The sequence below is a fragment of the Mastigoproctus giganteus genome, chromosome 2 (genome assembly GCF_048544385.1).
Source record: "Mastigoproctus giganteus isolate SK-2022 chromosome 2, ASM4854438v1, whole genome shotgun sequence".
In the NCBI taxonomy this organism is placed as follows: domain Eukaryota; kingdom Metazoa; phylum Arthropoda; class Arachnida; order Uropygi; family Thelyphonidae; genus Mastigoproctus; species Mastigoproctus giganteus.
Window position 1 is genome coordinate 1,765,923 of NC_143576.1, and position 14,099 is coordinate 1,780,021.

Genomic DNA, 14,099 nt, shown 5'->3' on the forward strand with positions numbered 1-14,099 from the left:
CATATTGCTCCGGGATATGCGGTGGTCATTCCCTGACCTTTCCGCATCCTCCGTATTTGGTGGTGACGGGCTCGAACCCCAGTCTAATCAAGAAGTGTGTGCTACACACTGCTGCTCCTTCCCACCTGGCTACGGAGGCGCCGATATGCTGCTGCAACAGGATCTGGAACGGTTGAGCGGATGGGCTGAGAGGTGGCAAATGAAGTTTAACATTGACAAATGTAAACTACTACATATGGGAAACAGTAACCCCAAAGTAACGTATCAACTCTTTGGTACTACACTGACAGTGGTAGAGAATGAAAAGGACCTGGGAGTAATTGTGCAGAGATATGAAGTTTTCTGAGCAGTGCAGAAGGACTGCAAGAGTAGCTCATGGCATCTTGTCAATGATATACAGGAATTTTTCTAGCAGGGATAAGGAGGTGATTATTCCCTTGTATAAGGCAATGGTCAGACCACACCTCGAGTACTGTATACAGGTCTGGAGGCCTCATTTCAAGAAGGATGTAGAGCTGCTGGAACGAGTACAGAGAAGGGCAACAAGATTAGTGAATGGAACAAAGGGATGCTCTGAAGAAAGGCTTAAGTTTTGCAAATTACAGTGTCTGGAGACTAGGCACCAGCAAGGTGATCTGATAGAGGTGTATAAAGTCTTGAATGGTTTGAGCATGCTCAATGCTGATGGGATTCTTCCTCTTGCTCAGAATAATCACCTGAGAGGGCATAAATTCAAATTGAGGAAAGACAGATGTAGGATAGATGTGCGGAAATTTACCTTTAGCCAGCGGGTAGTTGGTTGGCGGAACAGACTTCCATCCCCTGTTGCGGAAGTTGATAGCCTAAATAAATTTAAGGCTCAGCTGGATAGGTATTTCGAAAGAACGGAGGGGTGAAATGGGAATGTTTTTGTTTTTGTTTTTTTTTTGACTGATGCTGCATAAGCTTGCTTTCTTGCATCATATGCCTCTACTAATGCTAATTAGATAACCTTGCAGGTGACTAGTCTCCAGAAGCTGCAATTTGCAGAACTTAAGCCTTTCTTGGTAACACTAACCTTTTGTTCCACTCACCAATCGCGTTATCCTTCTCTGTACTCATTCCAGCAGCTCTACATCATTCCTAAAATGAGGCCTCCAGACCTGTATACAGTACTCAAGGTGTTATACAAGGGGACTGTCTTATACAAGGGGACAATCACCCCCTTATCCCTGTTATCAAAATTCCTGTACAGTCTGTCCCTGACATACTTAAGAGATACATTCCAGGACTTCTTATGAAAGTCGATTTTTATGTAACTCGGGAATAAAATATTGCTACTATATCCCTGATATGCCAAAATTAACAAAAACCACATAATATCCTCAGAAGAATGAAGAAAATTAGTTTTATGCCATAACAATTAAAAACTTTATCTGGAGACAGTAGTGAATTAACCAGAGTGGCACATAAGAAAAGAAAACATACAAGGAAGAAAAAACGCATGTTACTATACTGTAAAAACTGATATGTATTTCATATGCCGTGTAGGCTTTAGAAGGGATACTAAGGGAATCAAAACCAAAGTGCACATATTTAAGAAAATTTGTCTAAACCAAACAAACAATGAATCAGTATACACTTCAGGTGTGATGAACTAAAGGAAACTTAAAACAAGCCTGAAGCATTAAAAAATCACAATAATCACAGAGTGTCATACACTGAGTAGAGGTCAGCGAGGTAGTATGTGATATGAAATCTTCGAACTTCATCTGTTTCGTATATTTTTTTTTTCTCTTCATAAATTTTGTGATAAGCAATCTTGAACTTTTCTTTCTATTTTCAAGAAAAGTTTAGTGTTTTCATCCATTCCATCAATAGAGACCTTCCTGAATTTTACAAAATGCTTCTGCCATTTCCTTTAATTTGAACTGCTCCTTGGGTTGCTCCAGTTCCTCAACGGATTCAGCCCTTCCTTGCTCCTCAGCTATTTACACGTTCAACTGGGCTAGGCCTTCTGTTGTTAAATCTTCACCTCGTTCATCCACAAGCTCGTCTACATCTTTGTTCTTCAGAACCAGTTGCAACTCCTGCGCTAAGTTTACAATTTCTTTGGTAACAGAAGACATCAGCTCATCTTTGTTGAAGCCTTCATTGTCGAGCTCAGTATTTTTTAGAAGATTTTTCCAAACTCCACTCACACAAGTTGGTGTCAAATCATTCCGAACTCTTGAAAGGATGTTAAAAGGATAGAGTGTAATTCTCCAAACAAATAATTGATGGGACACAGTCCACATGGCTTAAACGTTGTGGGGGTTTCTCTGAAGTGCTTCAATGTAGTTCCCCTGTCTCAAACACATATTGTCCAATATTACTTCAGAATTTTTAAAGCAGAAAATGAAATTTCTTTACCTAGATTCTAGTTATGTTGCACGTTATTATCCAACAGTTTGTATGGGAATGAAAATAAAAACTTATACTTATTGTTCCTTCATTTGACTTCACTCTTAAAAATAATAGAGAAAGTATCTTTACAATTTTACTAAAAAAATTTACCTAAGTCTGAAATTACGTAACTCAGGCTTACGTAAGTCGGGAACTAACTGTATATCATTGACAAGACACCATGAGCTATCTGCACTGCTCAGAAAAGTTCAAATCTGATTGCACAATTCCCCAGGTCCTTTTCCACGAGTAACATCTCAACTTTTAGGTTGAGGCGTTACTCGGGGATACTTTACATATGAAATACTTTACATTAGAAGTTAAACTTCTAAGCCCATCTGCTCAACTTTTCCAGATCCTGCTGCAGTAGCATACTGTCATTAACAATCCTGCTGACCTTTTTATCATATGCAAATTTTGACATTAAGCCTGATATCATCCTTTTATCCATTGTAGAAACTTGCACTTAATGCCATACTGCTCCAATTTGTACAGTAGTCTACCATGTGCCACAGTATCATGATATATAGATGTTTTGTAATAACTGAAAGCAAAGTAGGGGAGAAATTGTTGAAGATAAACTTAAGAAAGGCACCTGGGGTGGATGGGATCTATCCAGTTATATTAAAGGAGGCAACAAAAGAAGTAAGCAAACCCTTAGCCATAATTATAAGAGCTTCCTCAGACTCAGGGGAGGTACCTATGGACTGGAGAGGTGCAAATGTGACCCCAATTCACAAAGGAGGATCAAAGGGGGACACAAGTAATTACAGATGTGTTAGTTTAACTTCTGTTCTAGGGAAATTAATGGAGGCACTGGTTAAGAAGCACTGTAGGATCATATAGACAAGACTTCACTTATAGCTCGAACACAGCATGGTTTTCGTAAGGCAAAGTCTTGTCTGATCAATTTGATTGGATACTATGATGTAGTCACAAAGGAACTGGATGCAAGGAATAACTTCGATATCATATATTTGGGTCTTAGAAAGGCTTTTGATACTGTTGCACGTGGAAGACTGCTGAAAACATTAGACTAGTGTGGCATTGGAGGCAAATTGCTGCTATGGATAAAGGGATGGTTGAGTGGGAGAAGACAGAGAGTGGTAATCAATGTACACTGCTCTTCGTGGACTAATGTTATTAGTGGAGTACCTCACGGTTCAGTGTTGGGCCCATTGTTGTTTTCTGTATTTCTTAATGATACTGATGATGGTATATCAGTCAGTATATCATGATGGTATGTTGAAGTATGCAGATGATACAAAGGTTGGCAGGGTTGTTAATGACACTAATGACAGTATACTGCTGCAACAGGATCTAGAAAAGTTGAGCAGATGGGCTGAGAGGTGGCAACTGAAGTTTAACATTGACAATTGTAAAGTACTGCATATGGGAAGCAGTAACCCCAGAGTAACATATCAACTGTGTGGTACTACGCTGACAGTGCTAGAGAATGAAAAGAACCTCGTGATAATTGTGCAAGCAGATATGAAGTTTTCTGAGCAGTGAGAAATGCAAGAGCAGCTCAAGATGTCTTGTCAAAGATATACAGGAATTTTTCTAGCAGGGATAAGGAGGTGATTATCCCCTTGTAAAGGCAATAGTCAGGCCACACCTTGAGTACTGTATACAGGTCTGGAGGCCTCATTTTAGAAAGGATGTAGAGCTACTGGAGCAAGTGCAGAGAACAACAACAAGATTAGTGAATGGAACAAAGGGTTGCTCTTACGAAGAAAGGCTTAAGTTTTGCAAGTTACAGTGTCTGGAGGCTAGGCACCTGTGAGGTGATCTGATTGAGGTTTATAAAGCGTTGAATGGTTTGACCATGCTCAATGCTGATGGGATTCTTCCTCTTGCTCAGAATAATCGCCTGAGAGGGCATAAATTCAAATTGAGGAAAGACAGTTGTAGGATAGATGTGCGGAAGTTTGCCTTTAGCCAGCAGGTGTTTGATTGCTGTAACAAACTGCCATCTATCGTTGTAGAAGTTGATAACTTAAACAGATTCAAGGCAGAACTAGACAAACATCTGGAGTGAGTGGATGGGTGAAATTTGATTTTTTTTTTTTTGGCTGATGCTATATAAGCTTGCTTTCTTGTATCATGTGCCTTTACTAATGCTAATAAACCTTCATCAATATCATTGATAAATATACAAAACAAAAATGGGCCCAACACCAAACCTTGGGCCCATAACTCCACCAATAACATTAGTCTACAAAGAGCAGTGTCCATTGATTACCACTCTCTGTCTTCTCCCAGTCAACCATCCTTTTATTCATTGTAGCAAATTGCCCTTAATGCCATACTGCTCCAATTTGTACAGTAGTCTTCCATGCGCAACAGTGTCAAAAGCTCTCCTGATATCCAAGTATATGAAATCAACATTATTTTTTGCATCGCGTTCCTCTGTGACCATATCATAATATCCAATGGCGCCTCCGTAGCCAGGTGGGCAGTTGCAGCAGTGCGTTGCACACACTTCTTGATTAAACCGGGGTTCGAGCCTGTGACCACCAAATACGGAGGATGTGGAAAGGTCAGGGAGTGACCACCATATAGCCCCAGAGCAATATGGCCTTAGTTGCTAATGCTCGTAAAAAAAAAAAAAAAAAAAAAAAAAAATAGTATCCAATCAAATTTGTCAGACAAGACTTCCCCTTAACAAACCCATGATTCTGAACTATAACTGCAGTCTTGTCTAGATGATCCTGCATTGCTTCCTTAACCAGTGACTCCATTATTTTCCCTGGAACAGAAGTGAGACTAACAAGTCTGTAATTACTCGTCTCACCCTTTGATCTCCCTTTGTGAATTAGGGACACATTTTCTCATCTCCAGTTCATGGGGACCTCCCCTGAGTCAAGGAAGCTTTCATAATTATGGCTAAGGGTTTGCTTACTTCCTTTAATATAACTGGATAGATCCCCTCCGCCCCTAGGTGCCTTTTTTATGTTCAATTTCAACAATTCCTCCTCCACTTTATTCTGAGTTATTACAAAATTATTTAGCTACCTACCAGAATTTGATAAGCTTCTGGCCTCCACTTCCCTACATACCTCCTCACATTTGAATGTAGATGCAAAATACTCATTCAGTTTTTCAGCTACCTCAGCAGGTTCATCAACAATTGAACTGTCGATGTCAAGGGGATCAATCTGATTCATCGCCTTCCTTCTACAGTTTACATAAGTAAAGAAGTCTTTACTGTTTTTCTTTGCATCCTTTGCCAAAGATTTCTAGTAATCTGCCTTTGTTTGCCTAACATCTTTTGTGACTTGATTACAGACTATCTTATATCTACCATAGGCATCTGTGTCTCCTGATAATTTATATGCGTCCCATGCATTTTTCTTCTCTACCACGAGTCTCATTAGGTAAATTTGACATCCGTTTTGGCCTAAACCTTAAACAGTATTTCTTAGTTGGTATGAAAGCCTAGTAGCCTCCAAGTTTAATTCTTGGAAGCTAATAGGAAGGATTCTTAATTCATCATCAGTTGGTCCCACTGTATAAAATTTAAAAAATCTCTGAGACCACTGTAGTCACCTTTACGAAAGCAAAAACCCTTCCTTTTATCCCTGATAGTAGTTACAGCTTTATGTAAATCCCACATCGGTGCACTGTGATCACTGCCTCCTAGTGGTTCATTTATCTGCAGATTCTTAACACATGAAATCACTGCTGATAAATCAAACCAAAAGTATTACTCCCTCTGAATGGCTCTCGAACATGCTGCTCTGAAGAACAATCATCCAATAAATCCACAAAAGTCTTACTAGTGTGTAAGTGACCAAGCCACAAGTTCCAGTCAATATCAGGAAAGCTAAAATCCCCCATTATAAGACATTCGGATTTAATGACCCACTATTTCTCTGTACAGTTGTTTGTTGTATTCATCAAAGTCACTGTGCCTATAACACACTTATGTTTTAACCAGTGAAATCAAAACATCACGGCAAGATTAGACAAGACTAGTTTATGTGTAGCCAGTGAAATCAAAACATTATGACAAGATTAGACACCTGTTGATGGCATCTCACAGAGACCACGTGGGAATGGGAGTGGCATAAAAGAAAGGTAGTCATCTTTTCTCACCTGCCATCTGTTAAAGGCCAAACAAAAATTTAATGCCTTGTAATCAATAGTATATCAAAATGAAAACAGAAATTACAGTATAACCATTTATAGAATATTGGTGGGCAAAGGTACCCAAGAGGATTTCATTTTATTTCCAGATTTAAAAAATTAACAGAAAAATTTTAAAAAGTGCCATCTGTCAGATGCAATGCAATCAGATAAAGGTTAAGTATCAATTTTGGATATAATAATTATAACAAAAAAAATCTTTTAAAAAATATATTTAAAAAAGAGGTCTATGTAATTTCAATACAATATTTCTCTGATTCAGTTAATCTCTTTTCTACGTAAAAGACAGGTGTCTTTTACGTAGAAAAGACACCGGGCGATATCTAATCAGGAAATGACCTATGTAATTATTTACCTGTGCGATTTTAGTGCGCAGCATTCTCAAAGTCGAATAAATATCACCGTAAAACTCCAGAACAGCATACTCCCTCCAACATGGTGGCAAGCAAAACAGTGGGAAAGCAGTGACTGGCAGATGCCACTGCTTTCCCCATCCACTGTCCTCCTAGGTTGATATGCTTAGGGTGTTTTTCTCAAACATTTGCCACTGTTTTTAAATCAGGAACTCATTTTCCCATTTTAAAACAGCGGGATGGAGGGATAAACTCCCTACTTAAGCTAAGCCCCCTCCTCGATGACACAAAACAATCAGAAAAGGGAGGTGACTTCACTTGTCAATTACCACAGTCTTCCTCCCTTTCATCGAAGTACCTGCCGGTGTATACTATACTGGACTTCACCCAATATCACTATGTAATTATTTACATGTGTTTACAAGGTCACTTAGGAAAAAGGCCTTTTGCTTCGGGATCCTAAATACATGAGGAATATTGTTGCATCCGAAAGAGCAGGACTAAAATAATCAACTGAAATATTTACAAACTATACAAATATTTATCTTTATTTTAGATATAGGAAGCTTCTTTTCCACGGTCTGAACACTTCGGTTCTGACAGTGGGGAAGATGTCCCACCTGCTTTACAAAATAGATATCGCCATCCTCAAGAATTATTAGTGAGTTGGACTAGGAGAGTTGGAAAAGAAGCTTCCTATATCTAAAATAAAGGTAATCCCTGTTGATTTATAATATAATAGAATATAGGAATTATTGAGCATTTAATAGCTCTCAATTATCAAATTTAACAAATATTTACAAAAAACTAAACTAGAATATTTACAAATATACAATATTCATTAATATACAAAAAACATTACAATGGAACATCAAATGTTAGACTTAGAATCACGTGCACGAAGTTGGTGAACGTTACGGAGGCAGTTGTCAATAATTAATTGCATTTGTAGTGACTTAATTGCCTCGCCCTCTTCTCCCATTGGCTCGAATAAATATCACTAGGAGGAAAACGTTTTTAATGTATAGATAGATAATTATTAAATATATTAATTACAATTTAATTGCAATACTATTTTGACTTCATATCATCATCAGCCATTTTCAATTAACTGCAGGATGAAGGCCTCTCCAGCAACTTTCCAGTCCCTTCTTTTGTGCAATGGCCATCCATTTACTACCCACAAACTCGTGAATTTCATCTATCCATCTTTGCCGTAGTCTTCGAGAGTTTCTTCTAGCTCCTCTTGGGTGCCATTCTGTTATTTTCTTAGTTCATCTGTCATCATGTCTTCGAGCTATGTGTCCTGCCCAACACCATTTTAGTTCTTTAGTTTCGATAAGAATGTCCTTTACTTGAGTTTGCTGCCTAATCCATGTGTTTCTCTTCTTATCTAACAGTCTGATTCCCAATATAATTTGTTCCATTCTTCGCTGTGTAGTTCTCAGCTTCTCTTCCATTCTTTTGGTGAGTGCCCAAGTTTCACTTCCATAAGTCATGGTGGGGAGTATACATTGGTTCATTATTTTACGTTTCAGACAAACTGGGATATTGCTCTTCAGTATGTGACTATATTTCCTGAATGCTATCCATCCAAAATTTATTCTTCTCTTGACTTCCAGCCATTTATCATTATTACAGCTAATAACTTGTCCCCGAGAAGTATATGACTCCACAATTTCAATTACTGCTCCTTCAATCATTATGTCCCATTCTTCGGCATACTTTTTCATCATTACTTTTGTTTTAGCCATATTCATCTTTAGTCCAAAACCCTTATTAACTCTGCATAACTGATTAAGATTTTCCTCTAATTCTTTGGGATCGTGGCTTATGACCACAATGTCATCTGCTGTTTATTTGTTTGTTTGTTATTTGGTTTCTAGGAGCATTAGCAACTAAGGCCATATTGCTCCAGGATATGCGGTGGCCATTCCCTGACCTTTCCATCCTCCATATTTGGTGGTGACGGGCTCGAACCCCGGTCTAATCAAGAAGCGTGTGCTACGCACTGCTGCTCCTTCCCACCTGGCTACGGAGAGGCCTAATGTCATCTGCAAATCGTAAATGGTTTAGGTATTCTCCTTTCACACTGACTCCTTTCTGCGACCAATCTAATCTTCTGAAAGCTTCCTCAAGAGCAGCAATAAACAGCTTCAGAGATATTGTCTCCCCTTGTCGAACTCCTTTCTCGATTTTAAATTTGATACTGTCTTTGTCTAGTCTAATAAAGGAGGTAGCGTTCTCATATATTTTCTTCAAAATCATAATATATGGGTATCTATGCCTTGTCTTTCCTGTACTTGAAACATTGCCTTATGCTGTGTGGAGTCAAATACCTTTTCATAATCCACAAATGCCAGGAATAATGGTGTTTTATATTCATTTGCTTTCTCCATTAGCTATGATATTACATGAAAGTGATCCATAGTTGAGAATCCTGTCCTAAGTCAGCTTGCACATTCGGTTGATTCTCATCAAGTATTCTTTCTAATCTGTTATTAATGACCCTTGTGAACAATTAGTAGATGTGGGATAACAAGCTAATTGGTCTATAATTTCCAATTTCTGATTTATCTCCTTTCTTATGCAGCAAAACTATGATTGCATTATTCCACTGCTTAGGTGTCACACCTTTTTATATGCATTTTGTGAAGAGCCTTGCAAGTTTTTGTGTTATGTCTCTTCCTCCCAATTTTAACAACTCTACAGTAATTCATCTTCCCCTGGGGCTTTCTGATTCTTCGTTTTCTTCAACGCATGTTCTACCTCATCAGGAAGAATATTGGGTATGTCATATGTGTTGCTAATTTGCGATCCATCTTCCCCACTGCTGACATCATTCCCCTGCTCCTTGTATAATTCTCTATAGTAGTCTTCTGCTATTTGAGTTATGCCTTCTTTGCTGTTTATAAGTACACCATCACTATTCTTCAGTTTCAGTATCATTTGTCTTTCTGTATTACTGCTCATGGCTGCTGATTTAGGTCCTTTGTTTTCCCTTAATGCTTGTTCTACTTTTCTTGTGTTAAATCTTCTTATGTCCTCTCTGAGTCTCTTTCTAATGGCTTCGCATAACTCAGTATACTCAATTTTCTTCTTGTCGGTGTTTATCTTGCTCTTCATTTGTCACCTTCGGTTCATGATAACAAGTGTTTCTTGACTAATTTTTTCTTCTTTGGATTTCTTTTTTCCTATAGGTTTCTTGGGCTTTATCACTTTCAGAAAGTTGTAGTATTCCTCATCGATATCTTGGTCCTGAGCAGTCTGCGGAAGCTCAAACTTGTTCTTAAGTTCCAGTACATACTGCTCTTTCTCCTCTTGTTATCTCAAAGACTTTCGTATTATTTACTCGAGTCAGTTTTTTCCTTTCCTTTCCTACATCTATATCAAGTGTGCATCTTACCATTCTGTGATTACTTCCAATATTTACCTCATTCAGGACGGTAACATCATTCACGATATATTTTCTGTTAGTGAGGATGAAGTCGATTTCATTAGTTGTTAATCCATTTGGGCTCTTTCATTTCCATTTCTGTTCGCCCTTTTCTTGAGAAAAGTGTTCATTACTGACAATCATTGAGATTCTGCAAATTCCACAAGTCTTCCACCTCTTTCATTTCTTTCACCAATTCTAAAATTTCCAAAATTTTCCTTTCTGTGTTGTCTTTTTCCAACCTAAGCATTGAAGTCCCCCATAATTTTTTTTTTTTTTTTTTTTTTCTGTTTATACTCCAGCACGACAACCAAGTCAGTAGAGTTTACAATAAATCTTCAATACAAATATTTATATATATGTCGACCGGGCTAGCCGGGTGGGTGAAGTGCCTGACTGGCAACCCAAAGGTCGCGGGTTCGATTCCCGCCTCGGGCTTGGATCAAAGTACTGCAAAAACCTTGGGAGGTGCATTATGGCCACAGAAGCCTATGTGCCAACAACTACAAAAAAAAAAAAATAAAATAAAATATTTATCGTATTTAGTAGTCACTGGCTTGAACCTTGGTCCACTCAAGGAACGCGTGCTATGCACTCTTGCTCCTGACCACTGGGCTACGTCGAGCCTAGAATAATAGTGTGTTGGGTTTTCTGCTCATCTAGAAGACTCTCAATTTCGGTGTACATTTTTCAACCTCTTCATCATCATCATCATGGCTCAATGTTGGTGTATAAATAATAATAACCTTTAGCTTGTACCTCTTAGAAATCTTGAGTATTAGTCTTGACACCCTTGGTGATGTACTTTTGAATTCCAAAATGTTGTTTTTTATATCTTTATAGACTAGAAACCCAACTCCACCTTTGCTCCTTTCACTGTTTCCATTGGTGTACAGCAGATTTCCACTTGATAAACTTATAAGTGATTCATTTCTTCTTCTTATTTCAGTCAAACCGATGATATTCCAATTCACATTTTCTAGTTCCTTTTCCAGATCTAATATCCTGTCTTCACCGATGAGCGTTCTTACATTGTAACAGGCCAAGTTCAGTTTCTGTGCATGGCAGCCTGGTCGTACCCAGAGATTCTTAGCATTCTCTGGGTACGATTATCTGCTTCCACTCTGATCCTCTCGCTGCCATAAGAGGGGGAGTGAAAGCCGCTGGGGACTGAGGGCTATTTGTTTCGTCGTGCTGTCATATGCTGGAGGGTTTGGTCTTTTCCTCTTCACGCTGACCAGGCATCTTGAAGAGAACCACTCTACACGTTCATTGCCACCTAAGTGACGTAACAGGGCTTACCATCGAGAAGGTGTGCATGAGTGGATTTTAGGGAGGCAGGCCAACCGGACTTCTCCTAAATCTTCTGTAATAGAAAGACATTGGATCCAACAGTGTTTTAGACTGAGTGTCTGATAACACGCAGAATACCTGTTCCCCTTTAAGCAAGCCCTGACTTCATATATAGGCCATTTATTTCCTCAGTGGCATAAGTTTTCTCAATAAATTCACAATGTAACAGTGCATTAATTGAGAATTTTATTTACAATTTATGAACTTTTCAAAGTTTATTATTATATTTTTATTTACATTTATTTGTGCATTAATTTCATTAATAAGTAAATCACCCTTGCAAATTTTATCCCTCCCACAGTGTGTGTGCCCTGTTACAGTATCATACTTTTAGCTAGAGAGTACGAAAACAGACAATTGGTCCTTATAAATAGCAAACAGGATTCAAACAAGGAGAGACTGCAAAGGTATGAGCCAGAGAGTTAGAATTGGGAATAAGGCATCTCACTGATCTAACAGAAATGGTATAAGGCATTGGAAGAACTGAATGATGGTGAAATTTTTACATTAAAATTGGACATAAAGATCAGGCTGCATAAAATATTTGAGAAATTCAATGAACTTCCTCTTCGTGTACAGACATGAGCTTCCTAACCTTGGGAAGTTTATATCTGTACATGAAGAGGATGTTATTAATATTATTAGCCATATAGTGCAAGAAAGCCTGAATGCTGCACCACCCAAAAAAAATTTCCGAGTTACTCTGAGAAACAGAGAGAGAGAGAAAAAACAAGTCAGAAGTAGAAGGGAATCACCAAGAAAGAGAAGAATGATGATATTCAGCTCAGGACCCTGGGTGTGCCGAGTCCATACTCAAGAGATGTGAGTTCATTCTTCTTCATGTATATATTGTGATTATATTTCATTCACAATATGAGATATAATCAAATGATGCATTAAAATTACCTTGGTAGTAGAAATGTGTGTGCATAAATAACTTCATTCATACTCTTAGGCATTTGGGCAAGAAATATATTTTAGATACACAGTGTGTTGTTAGTCACTAAAAAAAATTGCCTTCTGGGTAGCTGAAGTTGTCTGGAAATGTAAGTGGCAACTGGATGAATTACTTTTGACAGTGGGAAGAGTATGATAAAAGGATATGGGGGTTGTATAGAAGTTTTTTTATCAGATGCAGCAAATGTCTTTTCTTACATCTTATGGCCTATATAATGATCTGTTGTGAACCTGCCCATTCCACTTTTAAATTCTTTCCAACTTTTGGCACCTCAGAACGTTACCTATTCCTAAGTTACAAAAGTAGAATTAATTTTGAATTTGGGGAATTGTATTAAAGTTCATATCATTCCCCCTTCAATGCTAGCATTTCTCATATGGTAAAACTATTTTATATTTTAGTAATTTAATGGTTGGGCTACCCAGTTGCATCACTGTGCGGTGCAGTTCATGTAGTGCTTCAGTGATGTTTTATTCTTGTTATAAACAATTAGGCATTTTTAGGGTGTTTAAATGTGAATTTCAAATAGAACAACAAAACCACATAAAATGATACAAGACGGGTGGATGTCTTTTCACATTTTTCAACAAATGAAGTATCTTGTGAAAATTTAAAACAGTCTGGAAATAACTTCTAGCAGTGGGAAGTAATACTGAAAATTTCTAAAGCAATACTGAATGCATTTTCCCCCAACAAATAAAATTCTGACAACTTAAAGAATGGATTTAGGGTAGGAATTGTAAAAAGCTACAACTTTCCAATTTTTACAGGCTTTCTCATTATACAAGTGTCCCATTTCAGTCACTTGCAGATATACCTATAGTTACACCATGAATATACACATTCATGGTGTAATTATTTCACTCTAACAGCCAAATGCAATACAGAGAAACTGAAGTCCTGGAAAACAAAAAATGTAACTGGACTTCACTAACTGGAAAGCACAGCCCACTTGACAAACGTCAAATTTTATGCACGGTTCCTTTCTAGTTCTGTGGATTCGTCTCGTATTCACATGTCAGCGCAAATGCAATATAAAGCTTTGATCTGTTTAGAAGCTCTAAACATGAATTTAGTAAGGTACCTTAGGGGCTCGCATCTGGTGAATATGGACTTGGCACACCCAGGGTTACGAGCTAGATATCATCCTCTTTCTTGGTGATTCTCTTCTACTTCTCTCTCTCTCTCTCTCTGGGGTCGTTCAGAATTTTTTTTTTTTTTTTTTTTTTTGGCTGGTGCAGCATAAGCCTCAGGCTTCCTTGCACCATATGGCTGATAATAATAATAAATAATATCAGTCTGTAACCGTAGAGGTTAGACATCCAAGCCTGAAATGCGACTTTGAATTTCTGTGTACAGTATATGTAAGTGGGTTTGTTTTTCTCAAGTATATCTCATAATTATTACGCTTAAGTTGAACTGG

General features: G+C 38.0%; 1 protein-coding gene across 1 annotated transcript in view; it reads right to left on the reverse strand.

Moving 5' to 3' along the window:
- Window positions 1-13,844, reverse strand: part of LOC150089115 (transport and Golgi organization 2 homolog) — an 86,209-nt gene extending 72,365 nt beyond the window's left edge. The window contains exon 1 of the mRNA XM_090387902.1: window positions 13,761-13,844. The gene's annotated coding sequence lies outside the window, so the exon portion shown is untranslated. The remainder of the gene's footprint in view (window positions 1-13,760) is intronic.
- Window positions 13,845-14,099: the final 255 nt, after the last annotated feature.